At 42.1% G+C, this 27,013-nt stretch overlaps 1 protein-coding gene across 2 annotated transcripts in view; it reads left to right on the top strand.

The window, feature by feature from the left end:
• LOC124605351 (casein kinase I) overlaps positions 1-27,013 on the top strand; it is a 101,825-nt gene that overhangs the window by 1,517 nt on the left and 73,295 nt on the right. The gene's annotated exons all lie outside the window — the stretch shown is intronic.

The following is a 27,013-nucleotide window of genomic DNA, read 5'->3' as shown; positions in this document are numbered from 1 at the left end:
AATACTTTTTAGTGAGGTACTGTTATTAATTCTGTTTGGGGAACTACTTGGAAAAGTGTAGCCTATATTACTCTCCCTCAGTAAATGCTGTCATTTGTATTAGGCACTTAAATTTCTAGTGCAAATAATTACATTACTTGCATAATTGTCGAATTTGCTGCACAGAATTGTAATGATTCTGCCAATCTCAGTATTCATAAAAATTGCACAGAAGTTTGATATCAGGACTTTGTTTACATGTAGTTGATTCAAGCTGCTGTTTATTTGCGAATTGCTTGCTCTTTCAATTTTGTTATTGAAGAATGTGATTCCACAGTTGAAGTGTAGCATTTGTATTTGTTTAAACCCAAGATTAAAATCACCATCTGCCTGCATTGGTATAGGTTTCCTGTAGTTTGTCATTTGAGGCTATTACTGGGATGCTGTCTTTTAATAACCTCAGTCATTAATGACCTCATTGTCAAAGTAATTTTACACTGTGCCCAACTACTCACCTTTCTCCATTTGTCATTTTAACAGTGTGGCTACTTACTGGCATCAGTACTTTTCTGTACTACATTTGTTTCATTCTGTGTACTATGAAGCTTCATTGATGAATCCAATAAGATGCTTTCTATGTAGTCTTGCTAAATAACCACTTAACAGACCTCAGTATTTTATATATAGTGTGTATTACCAAAAGATTCTTGGATTTATATGGCAAAAAAGAAGCAAAAGCCTGCTGAATTATGTATTACGCAGTGCTTTTGAGGTATCATAAGGAGTATATTATCTGTTTTTTGTGCCATTATTATTCTGTTATAAAGGAATTAAAATGTTTCTCATAAAATGGTACAATTACGGGAAGTATGAAATGTGCTGTATAAATATGAAAGATTCCACATTAGTCTTCATTTCTTTAAAATTATTCTATTTGTACTGTCTGATAATACAACATACTAGATTAAAGATATGACCGTGTTGTGGTGGCCTTCCTTGGGGTGTAGAAGAGTTCTGTCATATGTGCATACTTACATATGTAGTCAATATTCTTAAATTTTCACTGAGTCTAATAGTGTCATATTTGTTATAGGGCAGAGGGAGGGACATAACTAGTCGTGGAAACAACCATGTAATAAGACAGTTTTTTATATATTTGGAAAAATTATTCTTATTAATGAACCTGAACTGCCTGTAGTCTGTCACAGTTATGCTTATTCTCATTGATGCCTTCTAGCAAAAATTTTATACATAAAAACTTTGAATTTCTACCAGAAAAGCAAAATTTATATTAGAAAATATTTGAAGTCACTAAACATAAGGCTGCCATCAACGCAAAGATTATTTTGAAGATTAATATCGTCTACTATGTATGGTCTTGTTGGAGCTGATATCTTTGCCATAGCCTTGCCTTCTGTGACCAGTGAACTTACTTCCTGAGCCAGTTTTAGGAGGAACTTAGGTCTAACACAGTCTCCAAACTGTGATGACTTTCCATTTTTTGCTTTAAAAAGTCAGTTCCAGAGGGGAAAGAAGCAATAAGTGACAGAAAAAATCCCAGGAACACGATGGGATCGAACCAAAGATTTCCGTATTTTTGATCTGGCACTATCTCACTGAGCCAGACGTTTGGTCAATGGTGGTAGTGTTCGTGTTTTTGCTTTTGAAATATTACTAATGTTAAATTTTACAAATTTTTACCACTTTGTGTGCATTGAGTAGATTTAACATATCATCAATGCCACTTCATATTTTCTTTGCTTGGAATGAAGCAGTGCCATATAATTTTAAAAAACCTACTGTACATCTCATGCTCTCTCCAACAAATCATTGATTTGTTGCCAGTGTGGCAGGCATAATTCATTGTTTGTTACCACATCACATTTTTGCTGTACTTGCTCACCCAGTCATCAGTCTCAGCAGCTAAGGGTGGTGTTTCCTGTGTAGCAGCAGAAAGTTTGTGGAAACATAGACTGCAAAGGTTTCTTATTGAAGAAGGGTTGTTTAGCATGAGATCCCTCCAGATCTAAATCCATTCTCTTTTTATAGATACAGCAACTGTGCTTATCTATAATTGTCCACTTCACATGTGCTTCCAAGTGGACTTGGGTAGTGTTCAAGACAAGTACAGATTTGGAAGAAATGTTTTCAAATAGCCGATAAACTGTTTTAGTAATTCTTCCGTGGTTTGCCACAAAGATATTTAACACTAATGCTATAAAGATTCATTCTTTGGAACATGCGACCCCCCCCCCCCCCCCCTCCCTCAAAATAGCCCAATTTCTTAAGTGTTAATCTCTGACCTTCCATCCTTTCATCCAAGATGGCCTAAAGTGAAAGATTAAATATAAATTCACATTTGTAGGAAATTAACTGTTGTCTGATAGTTCACATTCATCTACTTGTGAATAAGTACCCACCACAGTTAGACCATTGCCATTTTAACACATCTGATTTGAATATTGTTGAAGCATTTAATAAATTTACGCAGCACTGGTAAGTAATTTGATAATTAATGAAACAGTGTGTTTTGTTCGGTTCTTCAATGATGACATTCAACAGACTAGTGATGAACAGACATAGTCAATGGTATCTTTTTCCACCCATTCTGGTTCCTCTACTACTCAAGCTTGTAGAGATAACTAGCTGCATGATCATTGCCTGACTGATACAAACTAGAGGAAATAAAACAGTAATTGCATGATACTTACTTGTGTATTTTAAACACTTCACTGGTTGCACTCAAATGAGTCGGCCTCGAGAGAGAAGCTTTGCTGATTTGGGTGTGCTGATATTCTTTGCAGAAGCGTCTGTTCACACTGTGTCAGAAATGCAGTTAGGCAGCAACTTCAACGTGAAGCCTCAAAATGGCACACTATCACATTCCAGATGATAGTCATCAATAAAGTTTTCATCTTGTACTAAGGAATAAATAAAGTTTGAAGTTGCTCATCGTTTGTTATGAGATCAGAAAAGTGTGGTTTATTAACGATAAGCTGAACAGGAAGTTTGAAGGGAATTCAGAAGATTGCATTCTCATTAAGTTGTTGGGTCATTGGGGTCATAAAATGAAATGAGTGTTAGATTCTTGTGGCGAAGAATGAGAAATATTGAAATCTGTACATGACCCATTGCTCTCTTTGTCATACAGAAAAAGTTCAGTTAAAATTGATTTAAGACTTACTAATTGTGCTGTCTCTACCATCAGCAGCATTATGATCTCAGTTGGATAGTTCACTAAAGTTCTTTACCGACAACAAGGGAAAGAAAATTCTCGACTTGCAAAGTGACAAGTACCCTTGAAAATAATATTTTTTCACCTTGATAAGATTTTCGCTTTCCATTGTTATTTGCGAAACTTGTCACAGTGTTCAGCAGTTGCATTGAAATATTACTTATTGTGAAAGAGCAGATTTTTGTTGAATTTTTATGTGCATGTCTAGGGTGTGATAGCTTTACTTAAGATGTGTTTTATATCCATAAGTGACATAAAACTATAAAATATAGGCACATTAAACCTGCCATACAGTAATAACTCATGCTAAAAGTTTTTCAGCCAACCATATCTAATAATTTCCAATGATCAGTAGTATGTTTACACCAATGGAAATGAAGCACTGGGTATCACAGAGACACGGTGTTTGCTCATGCAACAAGACAGTGCTACTAGCAGAGCACATTAAACCAACCAAGAGCCATCTATATTAACAGATACAATTGTATCATGAAGAAAAAGACTGCTTCAGTTCTGTGATAAATATTTATGATCCAGCTAGTTTTGCAGCATTAGAGCCACATCTTGAGGGATAAATCTGTCTCCTGGTATTTGGATGCCACTTTTGCCAAAAGTCAGTGATGTGGAGGCTTCATCCTCCAAATTTATTGCATTTGGCTGTTTGTGGTTTCATGTAGTCCTTGTGACAGATCTGCAACTAAAAATGACCAGAGCGAATACAATTGAAAAAGGTCTGACATTGGCATTCCCCTATTCTAATGCATATAAACATGTTGCTAACCCTTATGCCCCCTCGCAGTACAGTGATAACAAAGAAACTGTGAGAACGCCATGTGGCAACATGGGTTATTGGCCACACATTGACATAAATAACTCAAAATCCTTATGCTGCATTTGGGAATTATTATTTATTCAAATATGAACATAAATTGAAAGGTAGGGTGAAATATACACAGATTAAACAACTTTTTATGGCTACTACCTAAAGCTGGTGAGATATACAGGGTGAGTCAGGAGGAAAGATTCAAGTGTTCCTGAACAAAGAACTTCATATTGATATATGCCTTATTTGGAATGATTTCTGAGATGGAACACATTTAATATCACTTTTGCGTGTTTTTATTGAATACCTTGAAAACTACCCCCTCCAGCAAAAACATGTTTGCAGTACAGAATTTAAGATTAAATTTACTGCAAAAAATGTCCTATTGATTTTTTTTCTCTAGTCTTAATAGTTTGAACGAAGAGAGCACAAAAATATTGAAAATTGTTTGATGCACTTGTGCTGTATCTTAGGTAGTTTTTATAGGATCTGTCAGTTTGAGGTTGCTTCGTAACTTGGTAGACAAGTGTCCTCTATGAAACTGTTCATCTTGATTTCTGCTACGTTGTATAAAACATCAAATGAATAACAATGTACCTTTAACATGTTGGACCTCAGAAGTCATTCGGAGTAGGGTATATATCCATATAAAGATTTTTTAGTCACTATAACCCTTCAAAGCATGTACCTCTCCCCCATCGACTCGTCCTGTATAGGACATCCTGATAGACATCTGAACTCCTCTCCAATTCCTGAGTGTGTCCACGTCATCACATTATAACGACAGTTTTGGCGTAGAGTTTCGCTTCATACACACCATTAAGAACAAATGAAGGCACTATAATTCTCTTGATAGTGGTGCAAGTTTTACTCCTCCACCCCACCCCCACCTTAATGGTGGTAGCAGTAATTAGTGTGAAAATTAATAGCTTAAAAATCCTTACTGCCACTGTTGAACTGAATTAATATTCAATGTCTGTAGTATGTATATCAGTTTGAGTGCCAGGTTTGCAGTCCATTGGCACTGTGATTTTCTCAGAAGATCTGTTAGTGACCATAGAAGTGTCCCATCTCCCATTTATAGTTTGATGTAAATGTCTGCAGACAAAGCTATATTGTGATCGAATAATTTGAAGTTGCATTTTGTTGATCTGCATTTGTATTACCATGTAACTGAAATATTGTTTGTGTGCAAAGACATACTGTCTTGCATGGATATACCCAGAGAGAGGGAGAGGGGGTGGCTGTGTGGTTCTAGGTGCTACAGTCTGGAACTGCGTGACCGCTAAGGTCGCAGGTTCGAATCCTGCCTCGGGCATGGATGTGTGTGATGTCCTTAGGTTAGTTAGGTTTAAGTAGTTCTACGTTCTAGGGGACTTACGACCACAGCAGTTGAGTCCCATAGTGCTCAGAGCCAGGGGGGTAGGTGTAGTGCCCCTCACCTCAGTCCAGAAAATTATAGTCATAAACTTAGTTGTTACCTTGCTCGGCCGCACAGACCAGTGTCATTTCAGTATCAGTTTGAAGAAAGACAGAACATTTAGTGGATATTGACTAATAACCCTTTGTAGTAAAAACTGAACACCATTTCTCTATACACCACAAAACTAGAGGGAATTATGCCACTCAATTCACTCATACCTAGTATACGCTCATGCTGTCTTAAGATAGTTTTCAGTCATCAGCGTATTTAACACACACGATTTAAAATGACGTGCAAAAACTTGTACAATAGCTGTCAGGTTGCTTTTTGGGAGACGTGTCCATCAGGCCTCAATAACACGGGTTTGTTTTGGAAGACTTAGCACTCCTTAGATGGTCAGTGCTATAGAACCATACGTCCCTAGATGCAATAAGTAAGCATTTGGATGCTGTTGATCTAGTACTTGGGCTGCTTATCATTTGAAGAAAAAAATTGACCTGTAGAAAGATGCATATGGAAAGTTAAGGTTGAGTGAAGAAGACATTCACCACACCCTTGTGTGTGTTCGTAGTTAAGTGCCTACTGTACATTACAGGAAATTCGACTGGTGCCCTTATCCCTTTTCTATGAATGTTATTTTTTTCTTTTCAGTTCACTTTCGTTTAAGTCTTTTGTCATACACCCATTCACTTGACACACCGTACATCTGGTAAAGTATTCTTTGTTTCTAAAGTGAACGCTTTTTTAATTTTTTCCACGCCTCTGTACTCAAACGCCAAAAAAAGCAAAACATAACGTTTAAGAATCGGAAGGAAGCTCGTTAGCCGAGCTCATTGTCTGTACTTAAGGAAATCTCGTGAGAGAGTTGGGAGGATATTGCACAATAAGGCCCACAGACGTCACAATATTTCATGTATTGCGCAATATATTTTTAAAGTTTCTGAACATCTCAGTAGTATTTCCCAACCTTTCAAGCCAAGTTGCGCATATTCCTTTCTATTGCGCAGCCGGAATAGTGCTCACATTAGCTGGTTGGTAGTTTTGATGGCGGCCATTGTGTGTAGGAAGTAGCCTGTATAGGCGCGCGAAGGAGCTGGCGCGCCGTCAGCTGGCAGCCGCGTGCATTTCTGGCCGCCACCGCCGCGCCCCGCCCCGCTTTGTCGTCGCGCGGGGCACACGCGGCCTTTCTCCGCCGGCCTCGCCTCGCCGTGCCTGGTCGGGGCCACTAGGCGTCTCCGCCCCCGCCGCGCCAGTCCATTTATGCCCGTTACTCTTTAGCGTCAGCACTTTCGGATGCCTCCGCTCTTCCCGTGTACACGCGTCATAAGCTTTGTAGCGTAGGTTGTATATTACTCCACTTGGACAGTGAAATTAACTTTTAATATCACTTGCGACTTGAAATTTTACACACACACAGACACACACATATTGCAAATAGATCGTACGGAGTGGCCCACTTCGCTTTTTTTCATACTTAACAGAATTTGAGCTCAGGTCCCAAACATCCACCTGCTGGATAAGTACAGTGAGCTTTTCAAAAACTGGCGAGCAAAACTACATTGACGATTACGAATCGATGTTAAGCATAAAAAAGTTTAGAAAGTCAACCTCATAGCTATGCCGATTTTCCTTCAAAACAAAGAGGTTCCGTATGTAGCGTTTACTCCTGTAATCGCAAGGTTGCCGTTTCGAGTCTACTTACAAGGGAACCTCCCCATCGCACCCCCCTCAGATTTAGTTATAAGTTGGCACAGTGGATAGGCCTTGAAAAACTGACCACAGATCAATCAAGAAAACAGGAAGTAGTTGTGTGGAACTATGAAAAAATAAGCAAAATATACAAACTGAGTAGTCCATGTTGGAGATAAGAAACATCAATGAGAATGAAAACTTAGGAGCGCTGTGGTCCCGTGGTTAGCGTGAGCAGCTGTTGAACGTGATGTCCTATGTTCGAGTCTGCCCTCGAGTGAAATATTTAATTTTTTATTTTGAGCACATGGTCAGATTTGCTTGGACATACGCAGGATTTGACGGTCTACACACGGAAAAATTTGAAAACGTTAAAAACATATGTTTTGACAGAGCACAGGGAAAACTATGCTGCTGTGAAACTTGCATTCATTTGTTGTAGTTTATGTGACAAACTCTTATGTTTTCATAACTTTTTTGTGAATGATTATCACATCCACAAGAAAACCTAAGTCAGGCAAGGTAGAAGAATATTTTTACCCATTCGCCAAATGTACAAGTTAGGTGGGTCTACAACATATTCCTGAAATGTGACGGACATGCCGTCACCAGTGTCATATAGAATATAACAGACGTGTTTTCCTGTGGAGGAATCGGTTGACCTACGACCTTCCGATCAAATGTTTTCGGCTCCCATTGGAGAGGCACGTCCTTTCGTCTACTAATCGCACCGTTTTGTGGTGCGGTCGCAAAACACAGGCACTAAACTTACTACAGTGAACAGAGACGTCAATGAACGAACGGACAGAACATAACTATGCGAAAATAAACTTTTCACTCGAGGAAAGACTTGAACCAAGAACCTCTCGTTCCGCAGCTGCTCACGCTAACGACGGGACCACGGCACTCCTGAGCTCACACCATCCTTGATGTGACATATCTTCCGCATGGACTACTCAGTTTGTATATTTTGCTTATTTTTTCATAGTTCCACACTACTTCTTCCTGTTTTCTCGATTGATCTGTGTTCAGTTTTTCAAGGCCTATCCACTGTGCCAACTTATAACTAAATCTGAGGGGGGTGCGATGGTGAGGTTCCCTTGTTAGAAGCTATCTTTTCAATTTTTTTATTGTGTCCATTATCAAACGTCAGTGTTAATAGACAAATATTGAATCATTTTCAATGTGACTCATTGGTAAAATCTACGAATCCAAAGGTCATGGGTTCGATCTCAGTTCAGTCCGAGTGATTTGTTACCAATCACTTTCTCCACCTCTAGCAATGTTTATTTAATGTGAAAAACTCGGGAGTCTACATTAAACTGTAGATTACGTTTGACAACATAGTTAGAGATCTGAGGCGGCCAACCTTCGTACGCCGTGCCTAATAAAGCACTGTCATGTTCGAACCAGCCTTCGGATGGCTGACAGCTTTACCTTAATTTTTAACGGGAATAAAATATTTCATCTGTAACTCCTAGACTCGTCAAGATCAATATTCACAATAAATTAAAATTTGGCACAAAAATGTGAAATGTGTTACGGTAAATAAAAAATATCAATAATATGGTTTTTAAATTCATTCGTAATATTATTTATTAATGAAAAAGTATGTTCTGTGAAGTTTCTCGTTTTTGTAAAAAATTTTAATGTATCGTTACTACGCAAATTTTCATGGAATTATTGGATTTAAAAATACACTTTCATTAAAAAATTTGTGGTCAAGTATTTGTTGATAAATGTTTCATTCTTATAACAAAGAATACAAATAAAGATAAAAAAGCTTCCAGCGAGAGCAGTAAAAGAACCTTGCGACTACAATACATCAACGCCTTGCACGCAGATACAGACGGCAGTTAAAACTTTCGAAACTTTGTATACTTTACACTGCTCATGAATCTTCAGTGTTTTTTTAGAGTGTTTTTGAGAAGTACACGGGAAATGACCTTAAAAGTCTTAAAAGTATCAAGAAAATCTAAGATTTCCAGTTCGTGAAGACCCCTTGGAAGTTATGTGAAGCTGTTGTCATAATGAGGCATATCCTATTGTCTTACGCGTTATGTTAATTTTCGCATTGACCAAGCCAGGAAGACCACTCCGGACACCTAACCCGCTACCGAATTACACTGCCCGCACAACGCACACTGGTCAACATACACTATCAGAACAGGCCTCGGAAGGCCCAGTGGGACTGACCGACCGCCGTGTCATCCTTAGGCTATGGGTGTCACTGAATGCGGATATGTGATCAGCACACCGTCCTTCCGGCCGCTGCTTCTGTCAAGTAGTTCCTCAGTTGACCTGAGGACTGCGTGCACCAGGCTTGCCAACAGCGCCCGTCAGACCCGACGGCCTCATATCCAAGTGTTAGCCAAGCCCGACAGCGCAAAAACGTGGAGTAACTGACGGGAATCGGTTTTACCACTGCAGCAAGGCCTTTGACATGGTCAGTATAGTTGCGTGAAATCTCAGGTGTTATGCCGCATCACGTGGGAATGACGGATGACGTCGAAAAGGTACAAAGAAGAGCGGCTCGTTTTTTATTATCGCGAAGTAGGGGAGAAAATTTAAGTGCTCGTTTTTCCCGCGTGCCGTTCGTGAGTGGAACGGTAGACAGCTCGAAGGTGGTTCATTGAAACCTCTGCCAGGCACTTTATTGTGAATAGCAGTGAAATCACGTTGATGTAGATAGTGTGTGCTGCATGTCATTAGCGGCGCGGAGGCTCGTGAGTGAAAATGGAACTTGGTGGCAACCATTTCTGTAAGTAATTCCGCGTTACAAATCTCTCCCCAATATTTTATAACAGAATCAGCTGAAAATTTTTCGAAATGAAGTACAGAGTTTAATTTAAGGCCGTTTCCGGACAGGAATTTCAGGTAAAGTACGATGAAATGAGTATGTTATGAGTATCCAATTCTGTCAGCAACATCGGTAAAACTCGAAAGCCTTAGGCCATATAGGATGTGTGCTTCAGCATCTTTTTCTCCCCGATCTTTTAGATCGTAAAATTTACATAGCAAGAACACTAGTTGAACATGAGCGAACTGTGTGGACAACAGTGTGACGCGTCTGTGCGGTGGTGACGATTTGACATTTGGATAAGACACTTTAGAAATGATACAGTGCGCTACCGATGGAAAGGCCTCGTGTCGTAGGCAAAAGATCTGACCACGAAGGGCCCTTGTACACCTTCCGGTTAATTCTTAAGGCGGACCTCGCCAAACGTGAATGTTCGTGGACGAGGAGCTGGTGACGTCACAGCGTGAAATTCCACGTTACACTATATTGCGAAGCGTGTAGGGAAGAATCTGACAGGTCATTTCCTTTCTTCGTGAAGAGGAACGTCGCCAGTGAGGTGCGACATAGGTTGTACGTCACAAACAGAACGTAGGAGACGCCATATTGTATTAAAATCATACCTGTATGGTGTTGAGCTCCGTATTTGGTGGTTTTTATATTACAGCGTAGGTGGTATATTATAAGCGGTTTGAAACCACGTTGTGAAGATCTCTAGAAAACATGTCGTTTTTATAAATGGAAAGATTTCCTGCGTTCGATTTTTGTATTATAACTTGAACGCCGTGAAAGTATGTCGTTTAAATGCTATGGCTCATCATCAAAACCGTGTTGTTTTTGGTACACTCCGTTATACTTAAATATCACATAACATCTGTGGACGCAGTCTTTAGACGTAGGTGACAGTTATATACCAAGAAGCTTACCTGCTGGAGTCTTGCTGTAACCGTAGCGTAACTGATAGTGCCGTGAGCTGTGAAGGGAAAGGTGACAGGTTCTGTAAGGCTATTAGCAATTTTTCTTCACCGTGTGTGTTCTAAAAGGATCTGGGAATTGATAATCAATAGAAGCATGATCTCTACTACTCGATATGTTTATTATAAATAATGTATTTGCTGCAATTCTAGTTGCATATGCCAGCGACTGGAATGTTAACTCAGTGGCCAGAAGTCTTGACGTGTTGCGTCTGCCAGAAGAAAAAGCTGCACACAGCAAAACTTGTGTAAAAGATATGTTACTATCTCTTGGTTTTGTGAATTGCCTCATGCTTATATCTTACCGGTAAATATTATTTTCAGTGATGGTGAGCAGCTTCGAAAATTACCTCCTGTTCCATTCGAATGAAATTGCGATACGAAAATCGATCGTGAAATCTATGTGATGAAATACATCAGAGTGGTGGTAGTAAACGCTACGAATGCGGGTATAATGCACGCGGAAATTGACGTTAGACACTATACTTACACTCTATTAAATTTAAAACTGAAAATGTGAAAGATTCAATTACATTAAGAGCCTCTAGATATTTTCCCGTTTATGTGCTGTTCCTCAACCAGCAGTTCGCAGTTCAAGCTGTGGACGAGTCAAGAGTCTTACTAGCGATTTTCTCTGCCTTTCCTCGGCGATCGCTACAGTGTTAACGCGACTATTTCATGCGCATCTATTTTCGTAAACAAACTGTGTGATTAGCGCGCCAGATTCAGGGAAGTGCCGCCGGAGTGCGTAGCGATCGCAAATCAAGACGAAGAGCAAGTTCTGTGAGATGCAGTAGGTCGTTTCACAGGGTGCAGCAACCACACGTCTGGCCTGCTTCGCGATCAGAAACACGTCCTTTGTGACGACTGCTTTAGTCTTCCTTTCGATGAGGACCACACTCGCCAACACCTCGCTACGACCCTTTTTCCCAGTCCTCTTTTTCCAGTCTACGAAAGTGCCTCCACAGGATACCCGATTTGCACCCATTCATGCCGAACGATATTTTCGCGTCGAAAAGAATTTTGAACAGTTTCGGGCTGTCTGTTGACCCAGTAGTGACACGTTCTAATGGTACAGTTGTTCTGAAGACTATTTAGAACTACTGGTTCAGACATAGTTGTGAGGGTGCAGGTCAACGGTATTTACTTCTTGACCAGAAGATACGTAATTTGGATCTATTAAATGATTCATTGAAGTAGTCTGTGGGATGAATGAACGTGTCTGGAAGGAATGTATGTTAAGAGACTCGATAAAATTGAAAGTAGCAACATGCAGTAGCTATGTTTGTACATTAATAACTAATTCGACAGGTAGGAACTATTCGGAAATGGGAAAGAAAATAGAATCGCGAGCAGGAGATTCTGGCAGAATTGAAGCTTTGAGAGTGTCGTATGAATCGTGCAAGAATAGCTCAACCTGTTAAGACAATTGCCGCGGAAGATAAGTGTTCACAGTTCGAATGCCGATCCAGAATACAGTTTTGATGTTGTCAGGAAGTTTCAGTGACACTCCATAGTCTATGCTAATTATCAAAGAGGCCAGATAAATTCCTCGGAAGAACTCAGGAACAGCATAAAGAGGCCCTCACACGCTCCATATTTTGAAACAATAATATATTATCAACTGGGAAGTGCGAAGTGAAGACTGCACAATACTGTAACGAACATGTCTGCGCTCAACAATATGGAACTCTCGTGTATTGCGATTGAGTTGCGTACCTACCAGAATACAAGCAGAAATTGCGCGAAAGTTAAGTCTGTGAGGCTTTCAGTGAATATGGATTAGGGGCTCATTCAGGGCAGTATGATACGTAAACGACGACAACTAATTAAAATTAAACAAGTGAACTGTGTAATTTACCGTGTCCACGTGGCATTCACGTAATTCTTTGCAATATCAACTGTTATTTATTAATTACTAATCGAAAACTTACATGATCGTATATCTATACTATGACAACCGCTGCAAGAAAAATAAAAATATATGCTCATTGGACAGCTGACTTGATCTTATTTCTCAGTTCTGAAACTGCTACAAATAAAATATTTCTGCGTGTTTTCGTGACACCGTGACTTCTGTTTCCTCTGCTGTTGGGACAAAAGAGGTATAAGAAGCAGTCAAATGAAAACGGGACGTCTGCCACAACTGGACCATAGAATTGTTTCACTCAAAAGTAATCACCACAAGTGTTAAAACATTTATTCCACTGGGATTAGGGACGGTCAACTCTTATTTCGTAGAGCGGTCGGCCGCTGATGGATCCACAACCGCACTCACTCTTGCATTTCCTCGTCCGTCTGAAACCGACGTCCACGCATGACTTTCTTCAGGTCGCGAAAGATGTGTAAACCACACGATGAAAGATCCGTGCTGTACGAAGGATGTTGCAATGTTTACCAAACAAGGCATCGAATCGTAGCCTTTCAGCCGATTGGCAGTATAGGGGCGGCCGCTATCGTGCAGCAGGATGCTTCCTGTTCTCGAGTTCCTCGAGCGTGGAACTACAATCAGTGCGCAACTCTATGAAGACACACTGCAGAAAGCACGACGCGCTCGAAAGTCAGGACCAGGAATTCGGTCGGACGGAATCATCCTGTTGCACAATACCGCCCATCCCCTCGCTGCCAATCGGAAGACGGTCGCGCTTCGGCGGTTTTGTTGGGAAACACTGCAATAACCTCCGTGCACCACATATGTTTCACAGTGTGATTCTTACATAATTTGCGACCTGAAAAAGGCATGCAAGGGCGTCGGTTTGTCGGACGAGGAAGTGCAAGAGTGGGTGCGGTCGAGGATCAGTCAGCGGCCGACCCCGTTCTGCGAAAGAGGAGTTGATAGGCTCGTCTCCCGGTGGGATAAACGTCTTAACGTTTGCGGTGATTAATTTTGAGTGGAACCGTTCTATGATCACGTTGTGGCTGGTGTTTGGTTTTCATTTGACTTCAGCGCGTACCTGGCGTTTCCTGATCAAGCTGTAATTTTGTTTCTCAAAGTATGACAGTGTGCTTTCATCTACATCTTCCAGCTCACTTTTTATATTTGTCATTTTTCGGTTATTTGCGGAAATTCATTCGGAGGTAATTGAATTCCTTTTGGTCTCGGCAATACCGTGTACTGTGTAATACCACCCTTACACAGTGCAATATATTGAGCCAACGTAAATATTTTTAAAGCTCCGCAGCCTTCTTCGTTATATTGCGCAAACCGTCAGTACCTAGCCCAGACGGGTCAGTATTACTGCTCAATAAATGCGGATCATGTGAGGGGCCTCGTAAGATTAGGAAATGAAGGTCGCGTAGACTTAAGGCCAGTGACCTTTATAATTTATTCAGTTATAGAAATCATCTTAGTCACATATTGGTTCATTAAAATTCATGGCTGCTGTCGGCTTTGCAGCCATCATCAAATCCAATTAGTGCAGCAGCGACACCTACGCAGGCACATATCAATACATCAGAAGTTCCCAACTATGCAACTGGTCTGAAGACAGGCAGAATCCAGTTACCTTGCCGTGGACTGCGAATGTGCACCAGAGATCAAAGGCACGTCACGAGCGCCCTACGGAAGTGTCATAGGACCATTCTTGTTCTCCATGTACGTAATCTATTGAATAATGTTTTGAACAGCTAGTTCGGAAGCTGACACGCAATGGAAATAGCGTAGACCTTGTAGCTACAAATAGGCCGGATTTTATCGATATCGTCAGTATAGAAACGGGGATTAGCGGTCATGCCGTCATAGCAACTATTGTTACGGAAGTTAATAAATCAGCCAAGCAGGATTGGAGAGATTTTATACTAGAAATATCAGGTGAGCAGTTGTTAGCATCTCAGTTAGTGAATTGACATCCCTAAGTTCCAATGAGATGGACGTAGAGGAATTATGGGCAAAGTTCAAGCAGACTGTAAATCGTGGTCTGGAAAGTTACGTGCCTAGTAAGTGGATTAAGGATGGAAGACCCAACTATGGTTAGTAACAAAATTTCGAAAATACTGAAGAAGCAGGGTTTGTTGCATTCTTGGTTTAAAAGAGAAAGCGCGAATGACCACAAGCAGTCCGCCCCGGTAGCTGAGTGGTCAGCGCGACGGAATGTCATGCCAAAGGGCCCGGGTTCGATTTCCGGCTGGGTCGGAGAGTTTCTCCGCCCAGGAACTGGGTGTTGTGTTGTCCTAATCACAATGACACCCAAGTCGCCGAAGTGAAGTCAGCTCAAAAGACTTGCACTAGGCGAACGGTCTACCCGACGGGAGGCCCTAGCCACACGACATTTCATTTCACTACAAGCAGAGGTTAGTAGAGATTCTTGAGTCTGTGAAAAGATCCATGCGCGCAAGTGTAAAACTACTACCACTGTCATACCGTAGCAAAAGATCTGGCAGAGAACCCAAGAAAATTTTCATGCTGTGTAAAAACTCTAAACGGGTCTAAGGCTTCCATCCAGTTAGTTATGTCTGGTGTGGCACTTGAAGATAAAGAAAACTGAAGCCGAAGCTTTAAATTTCGCGTTCAAGAAATCGTCCACGCAGTAGAAACGTACAGTCATTTGGCCATCGAAAAGACTCCCTTACGGATGACATGGTAATAAGCATCTGTGGCGTAGAGAAACAGCTGAAAGAGTTGGAATCAAATAAGTGACCAGGTCCGCATGGAATCCCAGTTCGGTGTTATAAGAGTCCTCTACAGCATTGGCCCCTTACCTAGCTTGCATTTATGGCGAATCTCTCGCCCAGCGCAAAGTCCAAAGCGACTGGAAAAAAGCGCAGGTGACTCCTCTATGTAAGAAGGATGAAAGAAAGGACCCAGAAAATTAAAGACCAATGTCCTTAACATTGGTTTGCTGCAGAATCCTTAAACATATTCTCATTTCGAATGTAATAAATTTCCTTGAGACCGAAAAGCGTATGTCCACGATTGAGCATGGTATTAGAAGCATTGCTTGTGTCAAAATCAGTGTGCCTTTTTCTCAAATGACGTACTGTTTCTTACGCAATCGCCATTCGACGATTCCATAACCATCCCGTGTACCTCGTCCTTTATCTCCCCCCCCCCCCCCCCCCTTCCCCGCTGGATGATGCCATGGTCGTAAGATCTCTGTTGCTCCTATGATATTCCAGCGTCTTGTACGTTCCATCCCTGAATAGTTCCAGGATGCTACAGTGTTCTACACTTACGGTTCTAAAACGATAGATAAGGCATGGAACACCATTCACAACCGGGTCATGTAGTGTTAAGCAGCAGGGGTGCTAGCCATTAACAGGGCCTCAGGTCTTCTTCCACACTGTATGAATATGTACCGACTCAGTGAGCAAACTGTACGCTATAGACCGATGCTACTTTCATCACCCTTTGGTCTCTGCTATCCATGACACTCTCTCTGCCCTTGGCCGTGCCGCCGCCTCATTAGTCTTTCTCTGGGTCCTAAGTTATATGTGCATCCCACCAGAGAATGAACTGGCTGACCGTTTGGGTAGAGGGGCGGATATCCCCCCGCCCAATTCTCTTTAAAGTTCCAGTTGCAGACATGCGGATACACATCACATCTCTCCTTGCCCAAAAGTCGATTGACATCTGGTGCGCTACAGCACTCAGTAATAAACTCCGCACATTCAAGGAGACTATTGCAGTTTGTCACTCTTCCTTCCGCTCCTTTCGGAAGGAGTCCACTGTCTTAAGCCGTCTGTGCATTGGTCATACCAGGTTCACCCATTGTTTCTTCGTGCGTAACGAACCACCCACATCACAATGTATCTGTGGAGCCAGACCAGAATGACGGTATTCCATGTATTTGTGGAATGTCTCTTTCGTTTGGCCCTTTGATTCCTTGTTCTTAATATTAACAGACGATTCACGGATGGTTGGACTGGTCCTCAGTTTCCTTCGTGCAAGTTTTTATTTCCATTTACAAGGTTTTGCTTTCCTCCTGGAGCAGGATTATGCAAATACCGCTTATTTATCCTACCGTTTTTTCAGGTTTAAATTTGGCTTACTCATTCATGGTTCTACTGCGTGTGTTTTTAGCTCCCTCACTTTATAGTTTGACCCTTCTGACTGGATCTGCCCACTTTTAGCGGACGCCTCTATCTTATGCACATAACTTTTGGATCGTGGGACTGATGACCTCGCAGTTTAGTTCCATAACCCCCCGTCCCCCACTCAGTCAAATGATACATTGCGAACTGTGGATGAAAGGCAAAAACTAGATTCCAGCATTTGACACGGTGCCCCATTGCAGGCTATTAACGAAGGTACGAGCACATGGAATAGGTCACAGATGGGTGAGTGGCGTGAAGACTTCCCAAACTGTAAACGCGGTATGTTGTCCTTGAGTATTCAGCGGAGACAGATTATCGTCAGGAGTGCCCCAGGGGAGTATGACTGGACTGCTGTTGTACTCAATGTACATAAATGATTTGCGGACAGAACAGCCAGCAATGTGCGGTTGTTTGCTGATGACGTTGTCATGTACAGGAAAGCGTCGAAGTTGAGTGACTGTAGGAGGCTACAAGATGACTTGACAAAATATCTAGTTGATGTGATGAATGGTAGCTAGATCCGAATCTAGAAAAACGCAAGTTAATGTGAATGAGTAGGAAAAAACAGACATGTAATGTTCGGATACAGTATTACTAGCTTGACACGATCATGTCGTTTAAATAGCTCTGTGTAATGTCGCAAAACGATATCAAATGGAACGAGCATGTGAGAACTGTGGTAGGGTAGGCGAATGGTCGGCTTCGATTTATTGGGAAAACTTTAGGAAAGTGTGGTTTATCTGTAAAGGAGACCACATATAGCCGGCGTTGAGGCCGAGCGGTTCTAGGCGCTTCAATCCGGAACCGCGCTGCTGCTACGCTCGCAGGTTCGAGTCCTGCCTCGGGCGTGGATGTATGTGATGTCTTTAGGTTAGTTAGGTTTAAGTAGTTTAAGTGTAGGAGACTGAAGACCTCAGATGTTTAGTCCTATAGTGGTTAGAACCATTTGAACCAGTTTTAGACCACATATAGGACGATGGTGCGACCTATTGTTGTGTACTGCTAGACTGTTTGGGGTTCATACCAGATCAATTTAAAGGAAGACATCGAAGCAGTTCAGAGGCGGGCTGGTAGATTTGTTACCGGTAGTTTCAAACAACACACGAGTGTTTAGAGATGCTTCGGGAACTCAAATGGAAATCCCTGGAAGGAAGGGGATATTGTTGTCGAGGAATACTGTTGAGAAGATTTAGACAACCGGCATTTGAAGATGTCTGCAGATCTATTTTTCTACCGCTAAAATTCATTGCTTGCATGTAGTAGTTGTTGTAGTAGAACAGAATACCCTCCGCCATGCACAGTACGATGACTTGCGGAGTATCGATGTAGATGTACAGTGATTTACTAGCCATACGCTTACGTATCATTGCTACCGTAAATGCTGATTGTGTTAACCTACTCAGTAGCGTTTCGAGAAAAGATCTTGCCTCCAGGCATTCGCATATGAACTACCAGAACATTTCTACAACTCTCTGCTACTAATCGACTCTACAGGTAGCAAATGTGGCATGTGAATTACTTTGATTTCTTCCTTTAATTCGAACTACTGACGATCCGAAACACTCAAGGAGCAGTACTCAAAAATGGGTTTCAGAAACGTTCTGTACGTGGCCCTTTTTAGGTGCGATATGCTTTCCTAGAATTCACGCAATAAACTGTAGCGGGCCACTTGCCGTTTCTTGCGATTGAACTTACGTTCTTGTTCAGTTTCCAAACATTGCTCCTCGATATTTTATCGACGCCACTTTCAAGCAGCAGAACATAAATACTATATGTGAATACGGCAGAAATGTTTCTCCTACACATCCTTATTAGTGTACAGTTCTTGATATTAGAGCAGTCTATCATTTATTCCACCAAATAGAAATGGTGTCAATCTCTTGAACTGCACTGCAGCCACTGAAAAAAGAAACTTCCCTGTACACAACAGCATCATCAATAAGCAGCCTGTCCGCAGCTCATGGTCTAGGGGCTAGTGTTGCTGCCTCTGGATCGCGGGGTCCCGGGTTCGATTCCCGGCCGGGTTGGGGATTTTCTCTGCCCGGGGACTGGGTGTTTGTGTTGTCCTCATCATTTCATCATTTTGTGAGTGACTAGATTGGAATGTGAAAAGAAAATAAACTGTAAAAATTGGGAATTTGTACGGCTGATGACCGCGCAGTTGAGGGCCCCACAAACCAAACGTAATAATCAATAAGCAGCCTGATTTTGTTCACCATATCTATTACATAATGTACACGGAAAACAGAAGTGGATCTGTGACACTTCGTTAGGGCGAAGTGGATCTTTGACATTTCTTTAGGGTGCTCTGGATTTTTGCTTGATCTGACACATACGCGCACACACTGGCCAGGTACATATTTGAGAGCCAATTGTGTATGTTCACCTTCGTTAAATCAGCAGTGCCGCATGCTTTCGAGAAAAGTAGGAATTAAAAAAAAAAGAACTATTGATCTGTGTCCACTATTTGCAGAAATTGCATTTGTAAAGGATAAGATGTGTTTCGTTGTACCGATGCTTTCTAAATCAATCCTGAACAGAAGCGTTTTTTTTCTATGAAGCTTCATTTTGTAGTCTAGCCTAGAATACGCCAAAGCAGATCAACATCAAGGATATGGCACTGTAATTTTATGCATTCATTGTTTCCTTTTTACATACGGGAGTAACAATCGATTTTATCCAAAATCTTGGGATTGTATTAGTTTTGTGCTGGTTCAGTTACTTTTCAACACCCCTTTTTCTTATTTCTAATTCGGTCATTTGGGATTTCATACGACGTTCGTCCGTCATAAATGGGAATAGTTGAATGGCGGCAGCGTTCTTGCGAAAGCCTATTGTTTCCTTTAAAGATTCAGTGTTAGAGGTGGATAGTGCAAATTTTATACTTCACGCCGCTCTGTACTGCTCAGTGATATGTGGAACATATATATTTAGAGCTAACGGATATGATGAAATCTTTACCGAAATTTGAAATAACTGAGCACGACATTGAAATCCGATCATCCTCAGAGAGAATTGTCAAGTACGAGGGGAATGATGACAAAAAGAAAATACATAATTAATAATGAGCAACCCTCTGTCCTTTCTAACTGGTCAAGTTTAAGTTCTGTGGTTTGTTGCTCGGGAATACACGTCGAAACGAAAAATTTTTTCTAACGAGAAAAAATCTGCCCTTATAGCAAGAGGCCGTTTAAAAAAAAAAAAAAAAAAAAAAAAAAAAAAATCGTACGCCCATATTCTGACCCAAGGTCTCGGAAACTATCATTCTCACGTTTAAATCAGTGACTAAATGCGGAAGCTGCATGCCTCAATTCACGGGATGAGAACATGAAACAGATGAAATAGAAAGTATGCCTGTGAAACGAGGACCATCGATTAAATCGAAATCTGGTTCTGAACGAAATTTCAGAGTAGTAACGCTATCGCTGGGCGCTTCTGCGCGATGTAACACGATGCCGTTATCGCGCACACAAACGTCATGTGCGCCTGTTCCGAGATTAATGTGCTATGGACGATGCAGTGAAACTGTCGCCGGGCGGAAATAGTTTTTACCACGTACTTTACCTAAAAATGAAAGTGGCTTCATCGTATTAAAGTGTTTCGTACGACTTGAGTAAGATTTATTGCAGGTTTAAAGATTTTGCATATTGGGGGTGCACAGCAGCTGTGTTGGCGGTTGCAGAGTGTATTCATGCGCAGATCGTACCCGGGAAAGAACTATAGTTTTATTCTATTTGCCTTGTATGTATCCCAGTTTATTAGAATGACATCAATCTTATTTTCGTTTTACTGTGCAAACAAACGGCTGTGTGGAATAAAATTCGCTTTCGTGCAGTTTGAAACATGAAATCTTTTTCCCATCCTAGTAGGTTTCTTGTGGACAGGATCTCGAAGCATGCACCTCATCGGAACGTCCCCGCAGCGAACAATACCGTAGTGTATTAGCTATGTTTGTAACTTTTAGTAAAAGGTGCTTTGTCTAGCGGTAGCCGGTTTTTTTTCCGGTGGATGAAAGTTTTCTGAAAATGACAGCTACTGTGACAGACGTAACCGTTACCTTAATTAGATGATTTTTAATGGTGTCTACGACACTAATAAGTTATGGAACACAAATATTTAGATGAAGTATCGCCGTCGATTCGATGATACGCAGAATCAATTATAAATGCGGTGACGGAATCGGACTGTTCCTAGATAACAGCTGATTCCTGAATATTCTTAAAAAGGCGGCAAGAGGCTTTGATCTGCCGTATATGGAGAAGGTACTTGTCGTAGCCCCCACCTATCTGTTGTAAAGTCTAATTTAGGTCAGAAGTCAGATTATCTTGTATCAGTAACTGTGGCGTATCTTCACAGTGGCCAGCATGGATTTGGAGGGAGGTGTACGATATTGCGTAACAGTTGCACTGTTACTCACAGTTTATGTGGATAAGCATGGTTGTTTGTCTTAATAAAACCCTTGCCAAGGGACATTGCTGTGTCGAGTGGTGTCGATAGCCTTGTTACGTGACGACCTCGTGTCTGTATTAACGCCTCAGCTGCTGACGTATGTCGTACATTGCGACAGGACTTGATAAGACTGACGAACGTTGATATTTTTTTTGAACCAAAGTTGAGATCTATGCTGGGCTTGTGCTACCAATACCACCCTTCGTTGAAGCATTATATGTAATGAGACATACGACACAAAATTCTTTAATGGTTATCTTTCTAATATTCGCTTAGAAACGGGTGACACAGATCGCTAGCGGTGATTAAAATTGTACTTACAAAGAAGAGGCGCTAAGATAGCGTTAAGAAACACTTTTCCTCCTCAAATTGCCCAGAGACTGGAATGAGGGTGACTCATAGATACACCCATTGATGAAATCGCGTGGTGTGGGTGGTAGGAAAGGTGTGGGTGGTAGGAAAGGGCGGGGGTGGGGGGTGGGCGGCAGAGCTGCCTTATGGAAGCTGATGGGATTATTGTTGGGGTTCCATACTTAACCGACTACTTAAAAGCGTCAGTTCACGACCACGTGTATTTTTCCTACTTAAGACCGTAGTTGCTTTTTGAAATTGCTGGAACTGAGAAAACCTAGCATTTTATGTTTGCTAAGTAATAAGCAGCAAAACGCAAACCACTGACAAAATTCTACACGAAAAATCCTGACAGATAAAAACTGTGTGCCAGAGGAGGATTCGAACCTGGGATAGATGTCCTTTGCGGGCTAGTGGAAACCTGTGAGAGCGGGTCGGTATTCTAGCTTGGCTAGGTCAGTCGGTAGACCACTAGCGCGCCGTAGGTAAAGATTTCAGGTTAAGAGTCCCAATCCGGAACAGTTTTAACCTGTCGTTTCAAATCGGCGCACAGTGCGCATTCCATGACCACCAGCGGCTTACATCGGCCCCACATAATACTTTCGCCAGAAATATATTGGTATTTGTTTGAATATTGGCATGACTAATACCAGAGTATTGTCCACAAAGTTCCCAGACATAAAAAAGATGTAGGATCTATCGAGAGGACAAGGTATACGGAAAAATTTGTGGCCATAGTGCCGTAACGATTTATAGTGAATCAAACAGAAAGGATTGTTGAAATGACCTATAATAAAGACGCTTACGTAGAACTGGTTTAATCAAAATACAGAGATTCAGAAATAAAAGCTGTGAAAAATACAAATACCGCTGGAATAGACGAGACCATTGTAAACACCAACATGAAAAGATGCTACTGCATTGGAGTCTACACACATCAGAAAAGTTTTTCATTACCCCAGTTCCGAGAACTCCTCAAGACTGGATATTGTCACAGACACAGTCCCTTCGACTGTTCAGAGATGTCACTAAACCCGCCCAAAGCTGTAACAACCATGCATGAGCAGCGCCTGTTAGACGGAGGGGGTCCGACAGCGTATCAGTTCCAGGAAGAAGGTACACGGCTCGTGTTGTCTGTAGTTCAACCATGCCTAGACGGTCAGTGTCGCGGTTCGATGGCGTCTGCATTGTTACTTCGTGCCAGGAAGGGCTCTCAACAAGGGAAGTGTCGAGGCGTCTCGGAGTGAACCAAAGCAGTGTTGTTCGGACATGGAGAAGATAAACAGAGACAAGAGCCGTCGATGACATGGCTCTCTCAGGCCGCCCAAGGGCTACTACTGCAGTGGATGACCGCTAACTACGGATTGCGGCTCGGAGCAACCCCGACAACTACGCCACCATTTTGAATAATGCTTTCCGTACAGCCACAGGACGTCGTGTTAAGACTCAAATTGTGCTCAGTAGGCAGCATGATGCGCAATTTCACTCCCGACGTCCATGGCGAGGTCCATCTTTGCAACCACGACACCATGCAGAGCGGTGCAGATGGGTCCAGAAACATGCCGAATGGACTGCTCAAGATTGGCATAACGTTCTCTTAACCGATGAGTGTCTCATACGCCTTCAACCAGACAATCGTCGGAGACGTGTTTGGAGACAACCCGGTCAGGCTGAACGCCTTAGACACACTGTCCAGCGAGTGCAGCAGTGTGACAATGTGAAGGTTGCCTGCTGTTTTGGGGTGGCATTATGTGGGGCCGACGTAAGCCGCTGGTGGTCATGGAATACGCCGTACCGGCTGTACGATACGTGAATGCCATCCTCCGACCGATAGTGCAACCATATCGGCAGCATATTGGCAGAATGACTAGAGTGGCCAGCGTGTTCTCCAGACATGATCCCAATCGAACATGCCTGGGATGGATTAAAAAGGGCTGTTTATGGAGGATGTGACCCAACAACCACTCTGAGGGATCTACGCCGAATCGCCGTTGAAGAATGGGAGAATCTGGACCAACAGTGCCTTGATGAGCTTGTGGATAGTACGCCACGACGAAAGCAGGCATGCATCAATACAAGAGGACGTGCTACTGGGTATTGGGTATTAGAGGTACCAGTGTGTACAACAATCTGGACCACCACCTCTGAAGGTCTCGCTGTGTGGTGGTACAACATGCAAATTGTGGTTTTCGTGGGCAATAAAAAGGACGGAAATGATTACGTTGACCTCTATTCCAGTTTCCTGTGCAGGTTCCAGGACTCTCGAAACCGAGGTGATGAACTTTTTTTGATAGGTGTATAACGTAATGCAAAGAAGTGTTGCCAGATTGACAGAGCAAGAGAAAAGTGGGGAAACTGTAGAGATGATACCGTTATTTCAAGAGGCTACAAAATTAGACGGATCATTGTTTGTTCAATGTATGAACTTTACTCTAGAGTAGTTAAAAAACTGAAGGTCGTAGTTGAGTGTTAATAGGACAGCAGTAAGAGGTAAACGAGCTTCAGATAAAATTTCATTCTACAACATTTTAGAGAAACGCACGCAGAGTTCTTGACTTAGACCAGTGGACAAGAATGCATTTGTTAGTGTAATCAGTGACAAATTGTGCACCTCGTTAAAAAGCTACCCAAAGCATCTGATAAAAATAGTGAAAGTCTATATGAAAGTATAAGAACACTAAAAAATTTAGGAACGAGAACGTCAGAATAAATAATAAAGGCGTTGCACAAGACTGCCGTATATAACACTTTCCTTAATTTTTACACAAGTGATAACCCATTATAGGGAACGAAAAATTGGCTTGTATCAAATAAATAGACAAAACAGAATTAAAAAAATATTGTACAAAAACGATTTCATAATAATTCAAGAAACTAATGATGAACAATTTGTACCCCACTTGGAGTCCTAAAATTGTTAAGTATCCACTAGGATATCGAAGGTGGGATGCTGCTTCCTGAGGAGAGTATCCATGAGGTACAGTGCAGACTAGTATCTGCGAGAAATGGTAGAACACATGTTAACTACTTCGTATATGAAATTAGTAAATGTAAAGAAACACACCGAGAATAAAAAGAAAACGTAAATTTCGTGCAGTACGTTGAACCATGTGTAAACTTTAAAAAATAAAAAAAGACCAGAAGCAAGAATGAAATTTTGAATAACACTCCCACTTCCTTTTCCGATATATGTGTGAGAGTTACAATACCAACATGAAAATCAATGACTGGAGCACAGAGGTGTGGAATGAGATTCGTAAGGGTAGCTAAAGCTTTTACAAAGGAAGACTAGTTTGGGAGTGAAAATATGATACAGACTAACAGGAGACGCTATCAATACTAGGATGCAAGAATGCATGCGCATATAGGTGCAGGATGTCGAGAGGATGGAAGGTAGGTAAGGTACTGTCGACCACAAGGCCATGGGAGACGGAGCGCAATTTTGGAATTGGGAGAGGGCGGGGAATGAAATTGATTGTGCCCTTTTCGGTGAAAGCAACCCATGATTTGGTTTCAGGCTTTTGATGAAACATCGGAAAACTTAAAAATGGGGATTTCAATTGCATTCCTCCAGATAGTAAGTCCAGTCTAATACCACTGCGTCACTCGCAGGCTCCCACAGGCATGTGCACACTATTAAACTGTAGGAAGGAAGAGGTTTGGCAAGTTCCAGGAGGAGACGGATGGAAACGCAAAAAATGGGAGAAGGCTACTGGTGCTGTCGTCTATAATTAAACATTCCTAAAAGTTGAGTGAAGGACAGAAAGATTATCTTAAAACTTGAAAAACCGGAAAACAGTGGGAAGTTAAGGGGAAATTTCGTAATGAATCAGTAAACTTCCTGAATTCACGTTATGATAGGTGATACATGTTACACACACACACACACACACACACACACACACACACACACACACACACACACACACACAAAATACATCACCTAGGTTCCGAGAGTTCCGGAACCTGTACAGAAAATTGGAATGGGGATCAACATAAAATTCATTTCTGCCCTTTTTATTGCTCATGAAAACCACACATTGCATATTGTACCATCATATAGCGGAGATATTCAGAGGTGGTGGTCCAGTTTGCTGCACACACTAGTACCTGAAATACCCAGCAGCACGTCCTCTTGCATTGATGCATGCCTGTATTCGTCGTGGCATACTATCCACAAGATCGTCATGACACTGTTGGTCCAGATTGTCCCACTCCTCGACGGCGATTCGGCGTAGATCCCTCAGAGTGGTTGGTGGACCATGTCCATAAACAGCCCTTTCCAATCTATCCCGGGCATGTTCAATAGGGTTCATGTCTGGATAACACGCTGGCACTCTTGTCGAGCGATGTCGTTACCCTGAATGAAATCATTCACAAGGTGTGCACATGAAAGCGAATGCCTCACCAATATGCTGTCGATATGGTTGCACTATCAGTCGGAGGATGGCATTCACGTATCGTACAGCCGTTACGGCGCCTTCCATGACCACCAGCGGCTTTCGTCGCCCCCATAATGTCACCCCAAAACAGCAGGGAACCTCCACCTTGCTGCACTCGCTGGACAGTGTGTAAGGCGTTCATCCTGACGGTGTTGCCTCCAAACACGTCTCCGATGATTGTCTGGTTGCAGGTATATGCTACACTCATCGGTTAAGAGTACGTGATGCCAATCCTGCGCAGTCTGTGTGGCATGTGGTTGGGCCCATCTCCAGCGCGCTGCATGGTGTTGTGATTGCAAAGATGGACCTAGCCACGGACGTCGGGAGTGAAGTTGCGCATCATGCAGCCTATTGCGCTCAGTTTGAGTCGTAACACGACGTCCTGTGGCTGCACGAAAAGCATTATTCAAATTGGTGGCGAAAAGCATTATTCAAATTGGTGGCGTTGCTCTCAGGGTTGCTCCGAGCCATAATCGTAGGTAGCGGTCATCCACTGCAGTAGTAGTCCTTTGGCAGCCTGAGCGAGGAATGTCATCGACATTTCCTGTCTATCTGTATCCCTCCATGTCCGAACACCACAACACGAGCCGTGTACCTCCTTCCTGTTGGAATGAGAAACTGATTGGCTGTCGGACCCCTCCGTCTAACAGGCGCTGCTCATGCATGGTTGTTTACATCTTTTGGCGGGTTTAGTGATATCTCCGAACAGCCAAAGGGACTGTGTCTGTGATACATTATCCACAGTCAACTTCTATCTTCATTAGTTCTGGAAACCGGGTGATACAAAACGTTTTTTTGATGTGTGTAGAAAATCGTCC

The sequence above is a fragment of the Schistocerca americana genome, chromosome 3 (assembly GCF_021461395.2).
Source record: "Schistocerca americana isolate TAMUIC-IGC-003095 chromosome 3, iqSchAmer2.1, whole genome shotgun sequence".
NCBI lineage: Eukaryota > Metazoa > Arthropoda > Insecta > Orthoptera > Acrididae > Schistocerca > Schistocerca americana.
This window is presented reverse-complemented; position numbering and strand designations above follow the sequence as displayed.